This window comes from Talpa occidentalis, unplaced genomic scaffold (assembly GCF_014898055.3).
Source record: "Talpa occidentalis isolate TD23 unplaced genomic scaffold, MPIMG_talOcc4v2.1 talOcc4.5, whole genome shotgun sequence".
NCBI lineage: Eukaryota > Metazoa > Chordata > Mammalia > Eulipotyphla > Talpidae > Talpa > Talpa occidentalis.
This window is the reverse complement of record NW_023604861.1, coordinates 89,068,823-89,082,801: the sequence shown is the minus strand read 5'-3', so window position 1 is coordinate 89,082,801 and position 13,979 is coordinate 89,068,823. Positions and strand designations below refer to the sequence as shown.

Here is a 13,979-nt window from a genome sequence, read left to right as displayed (position 1 = left end):
GGGGCCTCCCCGGTGGCGCAGCAGTTGAGTGCTGGGTTGTGAAGCTGCCCGCAGCCTCTGCAGTGCTGGTTCGATCCCCGGCTGCTCCCCGGCCACCAGAGGAGGGTCCCGCATGGCACGTAGACCTCTCCTGCCGCCCGCTGCTCCCCTCAGCAGTGTACTTCGGTCCTTCTGCCTGCTCTGCTCCCCGCTCTGGCTCTGGTGAATTCTCTCACCCTCCCGCGCTTCTGACTGTACCCAGTGCTTGTATAAATAAATAAATAAATGAATAAACAAACAAATAAATAAATAAAATCTTTGAAAAAAAAACCTGCTTTAAAAAAATAAAAGTAAATAAATAAATAAATAAAATGAACTTACATTTTCTTTTCTCAGTCCTCTGACAAGTAACCCAAAGGGCACTGTTTTTTTAGAGAAATGCAAATTGTATGCATATTTACTTATGCATACAAGAACTGGGGTGTAAGCCAAAGGTGTGGGAGGTACAAAACCTACCCACCACTCAGTCAGCAACTTGTTTCTGAGAACCTCACTGACCAGACCATTTTATGAACTCAAGTGCCATGTTAAAAACAGTCTGTATCTGTTTTGTTTGCACATCTTTCCTGTGGCCTAAATCTGTGACAACTTCTGACTCTGTTTAACTAAAGTTTGTTCCTAATTTGGTTTTGCTCAATTTTCGATCTTTACAACAAGAACGGGTATTGATTGGCTTCTTAAAACAGATATTTTTGAGTCCTTACAATAGAGCCATCCATTGAACAAGAACTCTTTAAGGAAAGATCTTCTCCCTTTCTTTATAGGATGCACTTACTCATTTTTGTTTCTGAGCTCACAATCAAGGCATATTGGACTACTGGGAAAGTTATTTGTATTACAGGTCACTTCCAGAGGCGGTAAGAGCCTGCTTCACTTAGGCAAGTCTTGGGAATTTAATCTCTTTAAGCCAGTGGAAATATCACAGTGGAAATAGCATTTAAGTCAATTTTCTTTTCCTGTGATTCAACCAAATTTAGAGGATCTGGATTCTGCTCTGAGATGAATATGCCATTTTCAAGTCCCTTTTCCAGACCAACTTTTACTGTGAATAAATGAAACAGGCCTGGGGGTGGGGAAAGATGGAAAGATAATCCTGGGATATCTATGTGACAACACTATGCAGTGTGTCTTAACTTCCACCTACAAAACTCCATGCCATCAAGAGACAATCCTGCATCGGGACCTCTAGTCTCTATTACATCGTAGTGTAGGGCAAAGAGATTAAGAATGTGACATAACTGATTTTCCAACTTGACTTTCCACCAATTTTCAAACTGTGTCTGTGGGCTATTAAATGTGAATAACAATAATAATTTCTATATTATATGGTCAAAAGCTGTATACTATCTGTGAACACAGATTCATTTGAACACAGATTCATTTAGTCCTGGAGTCGATTCTTAGACCTATCTTACTAATTATGTCTTCCTGAACAAGTTGAATAACTTCTCCTTATGTTTTATTCTTATCTGCAAAGAAAGGATAATTTAAAATTATCTATATTGTGTGTGGTTGTGAGGTTTAAATTAGATAGCTCAAATAAACCTGTTAACAGAGGACCTGGCACATAATTAAAGCTCAATAAATGTTGACAAAATTATTATTATGGTTGTTGTGAAAATTGAAATGATAGCTATTTATGCAAATCACCAAGCTTTATGCCTGGTGCCAAATAGACAATTAATACTGGTTCCCTTCTTTTCTCAGTTTCTAGAAAATGTGGATTTGATTTGCATAGGACTTGAAATAGTGCTTTCTTAAACAACAAGAAAATTCCTCCTGTCCTAAGGAATTATGGAGTCATATTTGTTGGGTTTTCTAGAGAGTCCTTTCATCAAGATACCTCAATCTTCATTGAGAAGACAGCTAATATTTCCTGACAAGAGAATGAAGACCCAAATCCTCCAAAGAAAGGTGTAAAGGTATAAAATAAACACATCAGAAATGTCCTTTGCCTCTTCCTTATTCCTTCCAGAAACTCTTTGGTAAAGTGACGGGGATGGGAAGGGTCTGCTATTATATCTATAAGTGAACAGAATCAGTTGGGTTTGACCTTAAACACTGAAAAGAATAAACAGTCTTTCCCAGAGAGAAGGGCAATGCTGCTGCCCATCATTGCCCATGAAAAAATGAATGGGGCGTCCTCCCTGGTGGTGCCTGTTGAGCGCTGGGCTGTGAAGCTGCCCACAGCCTCTGCAGCCCTGGTTCGATCCCCGGCCACTGGCGAGGGTCCCACATGGCGCGCAGACCCCTCCTGCTGTGCCTGCTGCTCCCCTCAGCAGTGTATTTCATCAGTCTGTCTGTTCTGCTCCCCGCTCTGGCTCTGGTGAATTCTCTTACCCTCCCGCGCTTCTGTTTGTACCCAGTGCTTGTATAAATAAATAAATAAATCTTAAAAAAAAAAGAAAGAAAAAATGAATGGGAAGAGCCTGAGCCGGGAAGAACTGGGAAATATGAGAAGCAGGTATGGTCATGATAACCTTCTCAGACGTGGGTTAGAGTTTGATCTCAATAAGTCTTTTCAAGTAAATTCCCTGTTCAAGGCGAAGCTTCTTATTTAATAAGAAAATCCAGATCTCATTCCTTTGACTCCCAACAGCGTTATCTGAGGGACTACTCAAATTGACTACTGTTGGGACAACTTCACAGGCATTGCATTCTGATTATAATCTTGGGGGGGGGGTGGTGGGCATGGGTAGAGGAGTAGTGATGTGTCCGTAAGAATGAGAAGTGAGCAGTGGGAAAATGTTGTCTATATCAAACTAACAGCAGAGAAAAATAATCTCAAGCTGCTGAAATGGAGTTCAAAGACACAAGAAAGGAAAACAGAAACAGAGCTTTCAATCTTTTTCAGGGTTCCATTTGTCCATTCCAGAGACTTTTGCCCAGGACTCTGGTTTGGGTCGACTTCACAGACAGCCAGGGATCTCAAACATAAGACTGATTCTTGGTGACCAGTGAGGAGTCAACTTGGTTGGACATCTACTTTTTTCATTCATTTAAATGCATCTATATACTTATGTACCAATCTCCATGCCAGGGTGGTGAATTTAATGGTGAAGGAGTCTCTGCCTTCTTGAGTCTTACAATCTAGTGCCTAGTAGAAGGCAAATATGAAAATCACCTTGTTGAGTCATAATAAAGCAGATATAAAGCTAGAGATATGAACAAGTTTTATGCAAAATAGGGGACTCACACAGTTTAGATAGCAGAGGGAGGAAGGAAAATAGTTTCAAGAAAGGCATCTTGTAATGTGTAATATTTCAGCTAAGACTGAAGACAAGTGAAGTCTACTGGGGGCAATATAATGACATTTTAGAAAGAAAACACAGTAAACTAAGTCACAGAAATCAGAAAAAATGGTGCCCAAGAAGTGAGGTTGCCAAAGAGCAAAATGTATGAGTCAGAGAAAATCTAAAGGCATTTTGGAGAAGCAAGAACTAGATGAGGAAGTACAAAGGTGTTGAGGAATTATCAGATGATTTTGGCAAAAGAGTGACATAAGATTTTTATAACAGAAAGATTTCTCTGTAGACAATGAAGAACGTAGATTGGAAGAGGGCATGGCTAAAAGCAGAGAGACCAGATAAGAAAATATCGCAATAATTTGTGAAGAAGTGATAAGGATTAAAATAGTGATATGTAGAATAATTTACAAGCTGCTATATATCTAATGAAATTTAAGAAATTAAGGAGGTCAATTCTTTGGGTTGTGGGTAATTGATTGGAAGGAATTTGTGAGAGCACATCAACAGAGAGCAAAAAGAATTTCCCCAATCATATCCTGATATAGTTGCTGGATACGACCCAGTCTTCCCACAGTGAATGAATTCTAGTGGCCTTCTTCCATAGAAAAAAGAAGAGCTGCAACTTCCTGCATGGAGTGATCTAGCTCCTGGAGAGTTCTATGGTCTATTGCTAAAAATACATATTTCTTTATATCCATACAATGAAATATTCTTCAGCAGTAAAAATATGCGCTATCAAATCATAAAAGACATAGAGGAAACTTAAATGAAATGAAAGAAGGCGTGCAAAGACTAGATGCTACGTGATTCTAGCTCTTTGGCATTTTGGAAAAGAAAAAAAACTATGGATACAATAAAAACATCAGTAGTTCCAGGAGTTAGAGGGAGGCAGGACAAAGTGAATAGGTGGGACACAGGGGAATTCAAGGTCAGTGAAACGATTATGATACTGTAATAGTAGATATGTATATTATGAAGATATCAAAACCCACAGAAAATACAACAGAGTGAAAACCAATATAAACTATGACTCTAGTAAATAATAATATATCAATGTTGATATAGTACAATGGATACTCCACACTAATGCAAGGCATTAGCAGAAACTATGTTTGTGTATGGGGTGGGGGTGCAGTGAGGAGGTATATAGTTTCTTCTCAATTTTTCTGCAAGCCTAAAATGTATATTTATAACTCTTACTAATTGGTGTTGCTGTGGTTGAGCTTCATGTGAGCCAAGTAGTGGTGGCTGTGGACAGGCCCAGGGTTACCAGGTGCAATAATCCTGCCACAATAAGGCACAACTGGGGCTGGATAGTCATGGGGAGGCTGGGAAAGAGGAATCTAAGATGCAGTCTTCGATGCAGCAACCCAGCAGCTGCTGAAGACAGCTGTCAAATATGCCAGGCTTGGGGGCCACCCTGGTGGCATAAGGGGTTAAGACTCAGCACTATGAGGCCACCCATAGCCATTGCAGCATGAGTTCAATCCCTGGCCAGGGAGGTGACCCCCATGGTGAAGCAGACCTCTCCTGTCTCGCCTGCTGCTCCCCTCAGCAGTGTATTTGTCTGTCTGTTCTGCTCCTCACTGTCTCTGGTGAATCCTCTCACACACACCCCCACACTCTGGCCTGTACACCAGTTCTTTTTTTTTTTTTTTTAAGATTTATTTATTTATTTATTTATTTATACATGCACTGGGTACAGTCAGAAGCGCGGGAGGGTGAGAGAATTCACCAGAGCCAGAGCAGGGAGCAGAGCAGGCAGAAGGACCGAAGTACACTGCTGAGGGGAGCAGCGGGCGGCAGGAGAGGTCTGCGCGCCATGCGGGACCCTCCTCCGGTGGCCGGGGAGCAGCCGGGTATCGAACCAGTGCTGCAGAGGCTGCGGGCAGCTTCGCAACCCAGCGCTCAACTGCTGCGCCACCGGGGAGGCCCTACCCCAGTTCTTAGATGCATAAATAAATCTTAAAAAAAAAAAATCCCAGGCCTGGACATGGAGAAAATGGCCAGTGTGGTTGTGGCCCATTCTCTACAGGACTGTGTCTTCAATAGAAGCAGGACACTTGTGATTTACGGTCACTGAGGCAGAGAGCAAGCAAACAGACCTGTAATGGCAGGAGGACACAGGGCAGGTTTTCTATGACCCAAGCAGACAGGGTAAAGGAGGAGAGAGTCCTGAAGCCCTCGGTGGCTTTTCAGGCTTTTATTGGAATTTATGAGGTACACAGCTGGTTGGGGTGATGAGGCTGGCAGGCCTCCCAGCCCCCAGCAAGTCTTCATGCTACCTGGGCTCTCCGGCGTTCTCTGGTGGCCTCATTCTCTGCTGCTCTTGTGGTTCTGCTGGCGTCCCCGTGATGCCGCCCTTTTAAGCCCAGCCTTAGCCCAGGTGTACCCACTTACGCATCAGGCATGCATTCAGGACCTTGGGGATCCATCATTAATCCTAATCGCAGGAGGGCAGAAAAGCCTGATATCATTTTTACTTACCCTCCAAGGCCAGAATGGCTGAGGGTGTGGACTCCTCAACTGGTTGCAGCAGGTGTACCAGGCTTAGAAACAGCTGCGAGCCTGCCTGTGCTGTGCAAGGCTAGATCTGTGTCGCCTTTATCTGCAGTATCTTTGACTATCTGAAGGTGAGAAACATGCCCACGATGGTCCTGGTGAACCCTGCCTATGACAGCCCGACAGCCTGGCTGCTTGTCATTAAAGGGCCTCAGCTATGAGATTGCCTAGTTCTCCAAGTTGGTAGGTGGGAAGCAGGTCATGAAGCCCATATGTAGGGAGCAGGAACAAGTCTTTCTTAAGAGGCAGCAGGAGATACACAGGTAGCAGCAGCGTTATCTGTCTGGCCTGGTGGGAGCAGCCCCGCCCAGTGGCTCTGGAAGCAGTAGCCCTAGTAGTGCTGGCCCTGGTAGTGACACCTCTCAGGCCCTCTTGGCCCTCTGTGGTTCCCTCCTGCCCCAGGAGTGGGGTGGGAGTAAGCCCTTGGTTTTGGCAGCAGTAGTAGCAGTGTAACCAGTTGCTGAAGCCAAACACTGTTACAGATGGTGGCCCCTGGAGGGGAGTGCTGGTGAGGATGGATAGCCCCAGGGAAAATTTGAACAAAGTATCAATGGGGTGGAGATTCTGATAAGAAATATAAGGGACTGGGGAGTCAGCATTCTGGATTCAGTGTTCAGGAGTTAGCGTTCAGCATTTTAGCGTTTTCAAATCTTCAGCAATTCTGGGGTGAGAGATTTCTGCCCCCGCTATGCCAATTTCCAGAAGGCTGGTGCAGGCCTCTGAAGAACGTGAAGAGGCTTCCAGCAGCCAGCCTGAAGAGAGGAAATGTTCGGAGGTTTTGCAAGTAGCCGAGCAACTGAAACTACTCCCGGTTTTGCTGCTGTACAGCCCGGAAGGGAAGGCAAAGACCCGGAGCCGGGCCCCTTGCTGAGCTGAGCTGGCGGGTAGTTCGGCTGCTGCAGCTGCTGTTTTTCGTGTCGCTTGTCTGTGCTGCACTGGGGCATCTCGGCAGCTCCGGTCAGTATCTCCTGTGTCTCCTCTGCTGTCTTTAGGAGTTGGAACCCTACTTGTAATTTGACTGCTGCTTGCTCCAGGTCCTCAGCGGTGGGAAGACGCCATTTTTAGATCTGTGTTTAGGTCTTGAAAACACCAGAAACGGCTTCGGGTGAGGTAAACGGCCATTTCCCTGGTTTGTTAAATAAATCCTGTTCTTGCTGTTCTCTGAATCTGAGTAGCCTTGCGATTGTGCGTGTGGGTAAAAAACTCAGATAGTGACTTATAAACTATTTGGGTGGTGCCTTGGCTGGTTTCAGTGCCCCTTGCCGCCCTGTGTCAGCAGCAGCAGCAACACAATAGCAGCAGCTGTGGTGGCAGCAGCAGCATCAGCATCAGCGTCCAGCAGCAGAAACCCCCTGAGCCCCAGCCACAGCAGTGGTCCTGTGCCCCTAGAGTGGCCAGGGAGAGCCATCCCCCACCCCAGGAGCCCTATTAGCTTTTATATGATTTAAAGACAACGTTGGTAGAGGACCAAGTTTAGGCCAAAATGAGTTTTGTGCATACAAACTATATATCAGTGTTATATATTATTTACTGCTTTCTGCAGGTGCAGACTACATCTCAAGGTTACATGTAATCTACTAGGCCACCTCTGCTGGAAGGTCACATTGAAAAATACTCTGAGAAAACGGTTTTCCTGTGGGCCCTACAGTGCTACAGCTGCATAGGGTGGGGAGAAGCTGGAAATGATGAACGAGTTACCAGTGGATGTGTCTGTCCTGAGCTGGGGTGGCTTTCTTCTCCTCACCTGCCCCAGCTTCCTGGCCCAGCTGCTGCTTCTGGCTCAGGGCCCACCCCAGCCACCCACAGATATCACTACGGGGAGGAGTCTGAGAAGCCCTCCTGGTTGGGGCCTCTTCAGCAGTCTTGCCTGCCTTTCTCCTGTGCACCTCCCTGGCAGGGGGTTGCCCCTCCCAAAGACTGAGGACTTCATTCCAGATTTCAGCAGCTCCTGAGATTTTCCCACTTGTACCCTGATCCTGCACTGAGTACCTTCCCTCCTCCATGAGGCTTGGGAAAGACACCAGGCAGACCTGCTCTCCAGGCTCAGCTGCCCCCACCCCCCACAGTCCCACAGGCCTTCCAACTGTACCAGGCCAAGAAAGGCAACTCCTAATACCTACTTGCAACAGCTACTTTGGTGTGTTTTCCCATCTGTGAAATGGATATGTATAACCATTAGCAGTATGTTTTGGAGTGTCAAGATGCAGACCACAGAGGCAGAGAACAAGTCATACCAGAAACTACTTTTGTACATTTTTGTACAAGAACCACTTTGGAATTGAGTCTATTATCTCCAATTGGTTTTCATAAAGGGGAGACCACATCAGTGCTACATCAGTTGAAGGTGAGGTGCTCTGATAAACCTTTTCTGTGACTAAATAAGTAATAAAAAGTTTACTAATTGAAAAATACATATTTCCCCCCACATGTGCTCCCTATTTATGGAAATTTATTCGTGTAGAGGAAAGCCCAATTCATCCCCAGTGTGACCTAGTTCTCTAGAGTTGCTTTGAAATGTACTTATTGGGAATGTGTAAAGAGCAGATCAACTGGAATTTTGCTTCAGTTCTAAACATCTTCTTCAAGCTTTAGAGCAATAACTCCTCAATTTGTTTGATTATTTATTATTAGTTCAGAAGTTCACCTTGTCTTGCTGTCGATAACCGTAGAAACTCAGTTACTATTTTTCTACTCATTTTATATTTGCAGCTCGGTGCATTATGATCCCCAAGATGAGAAGCAGGAACAATTTATTTAGTTTAGGATTTCTAATTTCTCCCATCACTGGTTTGGCAGTGGGCTCTGAAACATAACAACCTCTTAGAATCCAGAAAGGAGAATTAATCTATAAAAATTCAATTAACCTGTACAATGCTCATTGAGTCCTCACAGAACTTAATCAGAGTTTTCTTAACTTATTAGCCGCTTCGCCTATTTTGCATCTTGTAGTCTGTGACGATGGCACTAAACAATCAGAATAATGCTGACAGGCTAAACAAACTAATAGGGTATGTCCAAGGATTGGATCCTTCTATCACTTGCTAAAGACATCCAAATAAATCTCACCTATGAGTTCAAGAAGCAAGACTCTGAGTACTAGTGGACTGTGAGGACAATTAATTCCCTATCTGCATTGGAACCCACAAAGCAATCCTCCACTTCTGACTTACTATATCCTCTTGGGACCAACCTTTGGGAGCCCCATAGGCTTTAATATATGATGGCTTAGGCTTTGTTACATAATAAAGTCTACCTCAGAGGCAGTGTACTAAGCAAAATGTTTCATGAGCTGCTGAAGATTATGAATGACTATGAATTATTCTGAGTTCTTCCAATGACTATCTCTGTTGAAAGAACTATATAGAATCAGGGGGTGTTACACTGAAGAAGTTACTCATTGATTCCAAGTACATTATACTCTCTACTCATTCAAATTTTATTTTAACTACCAAATGTGCATTTGACACAGATTTTGGGGTGGGACAATATGTGAAGGAAAAAAAAAAAACTAGATCTAGTTTTCAATGTTTAGAAATTGAGAAACCTGGAGTATAGTTCAGTGGAGATGCACAGAACTCTAAAGAGGGTTTTCCCTTTGGGAACATCAGTATTGAAGGGGGAGTTGTCACTTTGGATATGAAATAGGGATTCTGCATATAGAGATGAAAACAATTGACTGAGTTGTGAATTTTGGGAACACTCTTAATAGAAAGACAGTCAGAGGAGGAGCCTGAAGGAGATCCCTCAGGAAAAACTGAGATGAAGTCATTAGACTTGGAGAAGGGGTGGATGAATGACATCAATGAAGCCAGATTGGGGGCGAGGTGCAGAATATGGAATGAGGTGGAGTGTGCAAATGTTGTAGCATTCTCAAGAGTTATGAGAGGTTAGTTTTTTAATAGTAGTGTCATGAATGACCTTTGGAAAAGCAGCTACATGAAGTGATAGAAGCTAAAAATAGATTGCAAAGATTTGGAGGTCAAATTGAAAACAGGTAAGTAATAATTGCCACTTATTTGTTTCCAGTAAGTGTGGACAATCTGCCTCAGAATGTGACATTAAGAAAGAAAAAAATGGAAAGAGTAGAAATCAGAGAGGGGTTTAAGGTAAAGCAATGAGTAGATAAAATTATTGATTGATAGAGAGTAATTTTGAAAGATATGAGGAACTTGTATTGTCTCTAATTACCAGGTTTCTCAGCAGTCCGGAATAGGATTGAGAAACTAATGATTCTATTACGCCAAAGTTGGTTGCAGAATAGGTGACAAACAGTTTTAAGGGGTAAAACAGAGCAAGAAAGAAATGAATCGTGGTCCAGACGAGGATAGGAGAAAGTAAAGGCAGGTGGGAAATTAAAGTAATTTGAAGACTATAATTGTTTTTTTAGGAATTTCTTTCAGAATTCTTGTTCAAATGTAAATGAGTGGATGGGAAGAAAAGGAAGGTTGTTGTCAGATGTTACGATTTCAGAAGTGGAATATTTCTAGGTGATGACCAGAACCAGAATATCAGTGGATGTGGATGACTGCAGTAGACAGGTGACAAAGATCCCTCAAAGCATTCTTAAACTGGAGTTGAGGACGGATTGTTGTTAAAACATCAAAATCATTGAGGATTATAACAGACTAGGAGTAGAGGGGATTTTCTTACACTATATTCCCAGATCTTCAGTAAAACTGGAGGAGGAACAGAGATCAATATCAATGAGAACGCGAGAAAAAAGGAAATAGCTGAATGGTATGCAGGAAAGGATGTCTTCTAAGTGACAAAAATGGTTTGGAAGTGACAATGCTGAGCAAGAAGAATGAAAAAGCCCTATCCTTGCCTTTGAGGCCTGTAGAAGGAGCAAGAGTGTGCAGACACAGCAAAACAGAAGGCAGAGTCTTGGGAGGTGGTGGGGGTGGAGTCTGTAGGGGACAGTATTAGCAGCAGTTAAAATGTAAAGAGTTAATGTCATAGCATGCCTCAGAAAGTACAGAATTGTCTGGGTCTATGTTTTTGAATATTTTCTCTGAACAAAGTACCGAATAGACAAATTTACTTTTGGGGTGCAGAGAGGGAGAGGAAGATCACTTTTGTCTCTATGTGTTCCCTATTTGTCATCCAACTTTCAGATGCTTAAAAGCCATGAACATAGAGTTGTCTGTCTTACTGTAGGTTACTTTCAGTGTTTAGCATATGCCTGGCACATAGTAGGTTCTCAGGTAAACAATAAATGCATTGAATAAGTGCATAGACAAATGAAAACTGAAAACAAGGAAAGGCAGACATGCATAATAAACAAAAGTCACAGCTAATATTTAACTCTTACCTTTCCCAGCAGCAAAGCTCATTCATAACTTTTAAAGTCTTTAATTCTTTCTCAGCCCATAATGTATGTTGATGGCAACTTTGAAAACCTGAGAAGGTAAAAGTGCTATATAAATTTGAAAAAAACGAGAGGGGGAAGCACTGTGATTCAGGAAGTCAGATAATTCTGCAGTCTCCATCCTATAACTAGACTAGAGATGATATAATTACTTGTTTCTTGTTGTGGGGAGTGTTCTTTAAAGTTGTATGTGTTTACTACTTGACTTCACTGATACATTTCATGTAATGAGGATAGAATTTAGGTGAACGCCTTCCTCTTTACCTCTCCACTACTTCCAGAAATCCATTGATTAGTGTTTACAGAAGATTTAGTATTTACTATTTTTAAGTATAGTAGCAGGCCATGCAGAAAGAGAAGCCAAAATTCCTACCTTTGGAAACTTACAATTTGTTGAGAAGAAAGAAATTTATACCCTGCAGATGACTGAACAAGATTGTGTAAATACTCAGTTCATCCAGGTATTATCCTAGGAGTCCAGTGGAGGAGGAAAGAGATCCTTGAATGGACGTCATAGAGAAATGGAAGAATTTGGATCTACAGAGAAGGAGAGTGGAGGATAGTTTTCCCTTAATAGTCTCAGTCTATAATTTGTAGTTTTATTCCATTTCTCAGTTATCAACAAACCATGTACACACCTCAGCATTTGTCAGTTAAAAATGTTTTTGAAAAGTCATTTTGTGCAACGTATGTGAAGAAACAGAAAAATAGCCACATTTTGAAAAAAATGTCTGGGTGTTGGGGGTGAGGGGGTTGGAGGCAAAAAAGAAGAAATCCAGCTAAGTGGAGCAAAGTATCTTTTACATTGATTGGAAGGAAGAGTTGGCACTGTTTCTTGCATCCATGGTCTTTTACTTCTGGCCTAGAGCTAGCATTTAATTTGAATTTTATTAACACATGAAACTAATGCAGCAACATGACTCTCCCAATTCAGGGTGTTTAATTTTATAAAAGCTTGCAAGTTGAATAAGTGGCTCTGAAGAATATGAAAGTGTTTCTTGAGTATCAGCAAGGTAAGTGTCAAAGTTATCTGCAGAAATAAATTCTGGGGGAAGGGAGCAATTCTGGGTTAAACCTGGAAAAGCAAGCAATAGACTTAGATGGCAGAATAATGGAACACTAAATAATACAAAGCAAAATAAACTGAGAATGATAAAAATAGGTAGCACAGTGCATTTTCTAGATGACCTTTTAATAATATGCATCAACCTGAAGCTGAGTATGTACAGAGACATACATAAGTGCAGAGATGCATGAATGAGGATGTTCACCATGGCATTGTGTATAATAGCATTAAGATAGACAATATGTCCACAAAAAGAATATTTAAGTAAATTATAGAAAAATCCTGAAATAGAATCAGAATAGGCACCAACTAAAGGTATAGTTTTACATTTAGTGAAGCAGGAAGTTATTCATGTTGAATTAAAAAATGTGTTGAATTAAAAAAATATAGATTGCAATACAGCATGTAAAGATTGAGTGAAATATCATACAAAATTCCAACATATTACCACTGAGTGTCGTTTTCCCAATAATCGATAAAATAAGTGCCAGTTGTGTCTTTTTTTTTTTTTTTAAGATTTATTTTTTATTTATTTATACAAGCACTGGGTACAGTCAGAAGCGTGGGAGGGTGAAAGAATTCACCAGAGCCAGAGCAGGGAGCAGAGCAGGCAGACTGACGAAGTACACTGCTGAGGGGAGCAGCGGGCGGCAGGAGAGGTCTGCGCGCCATGCGGGACCCTCCTGTGGCTAGGGAGCAGCCGGGGATCGAACTGGCACTGCAGAGGCTGTGGGCAGCTTTGCAACCCAGTGCTCAACCACTGCACCACCCGGAAGCCCCAGTTGTGTCTTAATCCCAGATCTCTATATGATATCCTGTTCCCACTTTTGAACTATGGTTAAAATAAAAAGGTCAAGTGGGGATATGAAGGTTTAAGGAATAGAGAATAACTCTGAATACTTGAACACAAAATTGTGTTCTTCCTCAGTTCATATGTTGATACCCTAACACCTAATGTGCTTATATTCAGAGATAGGGCCTACAAGACAGTAATTAAGGTTAAATGGAATCATAAGTGCCAATAAGATTAATATCCTCATAAGAAATAACACCAGAGAACTCTCTTCCTTTTACTCTGCCCCTTTCCAACTCTCTCTCTGTCTTTCCCTACTACGTGAAGGTATGGGGAGAAGGCAGTCATCTACAATCCAGGAGTGAGAGAGCAAGCCAGCGCCTTGGTCTTGAACTTCCCAGCCTCCAGAACCGTGAGAAAAAAAATTTGTTATTTATAAGCCACCTAGTTTATGGTATCTTGTTATGGCAACCTGAGCTAAGAGAGTACTTTTCATGTTATTTCATTCTGCAATCAAGTCTGAAAGAATATTATTATCCTCATTGTACAGATAAGCCTGTCCTGCTACCAAAGACAATGATAAAACCCAGGTCTGTTAGCTTCTAAGAACTCTTTCTAAAGGTGACCCACAAGAATTAGGGGTTCCCAAAGATTCCTTCTTTGGGGAACAATGGTTAGTGTAATGGTTTATGTGTTGTTTCTGGGATGTTACTGCCTCTTTTTTCCTTTAAATATATTTTCCTTCATCTTTGTTTCCTTGTTCCTTTATGCCCTTTTATCACTTTTCATGACCTGGTTATTGTCTTTTTTGGAGACTGAGTATGGTTTAGGAGATATTTATGGGAGTCACATTGGCAGGAGATGAACTTTGATGGTTAATTTTATAAGGCAACTTGACTGGCT

At 42.1% G+C, this 13,979-nt stretch overlaps 1 protein-coding gene across 1 annotated transcript in view; it reads left to right on the top strand.

Moving 5' to 3' along the window:
• Positions 1–6,454: 6,454 nt before the first annotated feature.
• Positions 6,455–13,979, top strand: part of LOC119259873 (lithostathine-like) — a 121,827-nt gene continuing 114,302 nt past the window's right edge. Inside the window, exons 1-2 of the mRNA XM_054701777.1 lie at positions 6,455–6,806; positions 7,393–8,193. The gene's annotated coding sequence lies outside the window, so the exon portion shown is untranslated. The remainder of the gene's footprint in view (positions 6,807–7,392; positions 8,194–13,979) is intronic.